Raw genomic sequence first — 3,467 nt, 5'->3', positions numbered from 1 at the left:
CATCAAAGATATTCTAGAAATGTCACAAAAGAATGAAAATGTGTTTTGAATTAACAACAATGTTTTGAAACCAATAACAAAATAAACTGCAGAGAATTCAGAGACACATGAAAAGATGCTCTGTATCACTAGGTATCACAGAGATGCAGATTAAAACTACTATGAGATACCACTTCACACCAGTCAGAATGACCATCTTAAACAAAACAACAAATAACAAGTGTTGTAGAGATTGTGGAGAAAAGGGAACCCTTGTACATTGTTGGTGGAATTGCAGACTGGTACAACCACTATGGAAACAGTATGAAACTTTCTCAGAAAACTAAAAATGAATTTGCCTTTTGACCCAGCAATTCCACTGTTGGGATTATACCCTAAAAACCTAGAATATTAATTCAAAAGAACATATGCACCCTAATGTTCATAGCACCACAGTTTGCAATAGCCATGGGCTGGAAGCAACCTAGGTGCCCATCAGTAAATTAATGGATGCAAAACTTGATAATAACATATACTACACTTGATCTTAGTCAAAAGGCCAAGAAGCGATGCACCCCAATATTCATAGCAGCACAAGTTACAATAGCCAAGAGTTGGAAGCAACCTAGGTGCTCGTCAGTAAATGAATGGATAAAAAAACTATGGCACATATACACAATGGAACTCTATGCTGCAGAATGAAAGAAGGAGCTCCTACCTTTTGCAACAGCAGAGATGGAACTGGAAAGCATTATGCTGAGTGAAATAAGCAAGGTGTTGAAGGACAAATACCATATGATCTCACCTTTAACAAGAAGCGAAACAACAAAACAAACAAGCAAGCAAAATATAACCAAAGACACTGAATAGAGAACAGTGACCAGATGGGAGAGGGGAGGGAATTTCGGGGGAAATAGGGGAGGGATTTAGAGGAACATATATAAAGGATACATGGTCAATGACTGAGAAGGGTGGAAATGGGAGGGAGGAGGGGACTACGGGGGTGGGATGGGATGGGAGTAATAGACAGAAAACTGTACTTGAAAAATAATTAAATAAATTTAAAAAAGAAAAAAAAACCAAAACTCTGGTACATTTACACAGTGGAATTCTATGCAGCAGAAAGAGAGGAGCTACTACCATTTGCAACAGCATGGATGGAACTGGAAAGCATTTTGCTAAGCAAAATAAGCCAGGTAGTGAAAGACAAATACCACATGATCTCACCTTCAACAGGAATCTAAACAACAAAACAATCAAACAAGCAAAATATAACCATAGGCACTGAGATAGAGATCAGGTTGAGAGCGTCCATAGGGGTGAGGGGAGGGAATTTCAGGGGAAAAGGGAAAGGATTTACAGCAACAAGTGTAAAAGACACATGGACAAAAACTATGGGAAGTGAAAGTGGGAAAGAGAGGGGAGAGCTGGTGGGTGGGTGGGCTGGGATGGGAGTAAAAGACAGACAACTGTAATTGAATAATTTTTAAAAGTTTAAAAAATAAAAAAATAAACTAAAAATGAAAATCTAATTTTTATTTATTTATATTTAATTATTGTTCAAGTACAGTTTTCAGTCTTTTAGTCTTCTCCCAGCCCACCCACCCCCATTCTCCCCACCTCCCTCCCATTTCCATCCACCTTAGTTTTTATCCATGTGTCCTTTATGCTTGACTTGTTCCTGTGAATCCTTCTTCTTTTCCCCTGAAATCCTCTCCCCTCTTCCCTCTGGTCCCTATCTACCTGTTCTGTCCTTCAGTGTCTTTGGTAATATTTTGCTTGCTTGTTTGTTTTGTGGTTTGGCTTCCTGTTAAAGGTAAGATCATATGGTACTTGTCTTTCACCGCCTGGCTTATTTCACTCAGCAGAATGCTTTCCAGTTCCATCCATGATGTTGCAAAGGGTAGTAGTTCCTTCTTCCTTTCTGCAGCATAGAATTCCATTGTGTAAATGTACCATAGTTTTTTGATCCAGTCATTTACTGATGGGCATTTAGGTTGCTTCTAACTCTTGGCTATCATGAATTGTGCTGCTATGAACATTGGGGTGCATAGGTTCTTTTGGATTGGTGTTTCAGGATTCTTAGGATATACTCCTAAGAGTGGAATTGCTGCATCAAAAGGCACGTCCCTTTTTAGTTTTCTTATAAAATTCCATACTGTTTTCCATAGTGGTTGCACCAGTCTGCAATCCCACCAACAGTGAACTACGGTCCCCGTTTCCCCACAGCCTCTCCAACACTTGTTGTTTGTTTCTTTGTTTCTGATAGCCATTCTGACTGGTGGTAAATGGTATCTCATTGTGGTTTTAATTTGCATCTCTCTGATAGCTAGCGATATCGAGCATCTTTTCATGTGTCTCTGGATCCTCTGTATGTCCTCCTTGGAGAAATGTCTGTTCAAGTCCTCTGCCCATTTTTTGTTCAGGTTGCTTGTCTTCTTTGAGTGGAGTTGAGTGAGTTCTTTGTATATTTTGGAGATTAAACCCTTATCTGAGGTATCATTGGCAAATATGTTTTCCCAAACTGTTGCTTCTCTTTGTATCTGGAAACTGTTTTCCTTAGCCATGCAGAAGCTTTTAATTTTGATGAGATCCCACTTGTTTATTCTTTCCTTTATCAAAAAACTGCTCAAACTAATAAATGAATTTGGCAAAAGAGCGGGATACAAAGTCAATATGCAGAAATCAAAGGCATTTTTGTATACCAGCAATGAAGCAGCAGAAGCAGAAATCAAGAAAAAAATCCCCTTCGATATAGCAAAAACAAAAATAAAATATCTGGGAATAAACCTAACCAAGGAGGCAAAAGACCTGTATGCAGAAAACTACACAACACTGATGGTTTTTCTATGTCTGTGAAATATTGCATTGGTACTTTAATAGGTATTGCATTGAATTTGTAAATTGCTTTAGGTAGTATGGATATTTTGATGATGTTAATTCTTCCATTCCCTGAGAGCAGTATATATTTCTATTTGTTTGAGTGTTTCTTGATTTCTTACTTCAGTGTTGTGTAGTTTCCTGAGTACAGATCTTTTACCTCTTCGGTAAGGTTTATTCCTAAGTGTTTTATTTTTCTTTCTGCTACACCAAATGAAATATGTTCTTGATTTGTGCTTCTATTGTTTCATTGATCGTATACAAAAATTCCTTTGATTTCTGGATATTGACTTTGTATCCCACTGTTTTTCCAAATTTATTTATTACATCGAGCAGTTTTTGGGTGGACTCTTTAGGATTTATTATTACACTATTATGTCATCTTCAAAGAGTGACAGTTTTGTTTCCTTCTTTCTAATTTAAATGCCTTTTATCTTCTTTGTTATTTGATTGTCATGGCTAAGACTACCAATGCTATATGGAATAGAAGTGGTGAAAGTGGACACCATTGTGTGTTCCTGATCTGAGTGAAAAACTTTTAGTTTTTCCCACTGAGTATGATGTTGTCTGTAGGTCTCTCATATATGTCCTTTATTATGTTGATGAAA

The 3,467-nt window shown here is 37.4% G+C and overlaps 1 non-coding gene across 1 annotated transcript; it reads right to left on the bottom strand.

The window, feature by feature from the left end:
- Positions 1–362: 362 nt before the first annotated feature.
- Positions 363–550, bottom strand: LOC118985016 (U2 spliceosomal RNA). The gene has a single exon (XR_005066043.1). It is a non-coding gene; the product is annotated as a U2 spliceosomal RNA (small nuclear RNA).
- Positions 551–3,467: the final 2,917 nt, after the last annotated feature.

This window comes from Sturnira hondurensis, unplaced genomic scaffold (genome assembly GCF_014824575.4).
Source record: "Sturnira hondurensis isolate 20B ecotype Veracruz unplaced genomic scaffold, ASM1482457v3 Scaffold0000033, whole genome shotgun sequence".
Lineage (NCBI taxonomy): Eukaryota > Metazoa > Chordata > Mammalia > Chiroptera > Phyllostomidae > Sturnira > Sturnira hondurensis.
Note: the sequence above shows the minus strand (reverse complement) of the source record. Positions and strands in the feature narration are given on the sequence as shown.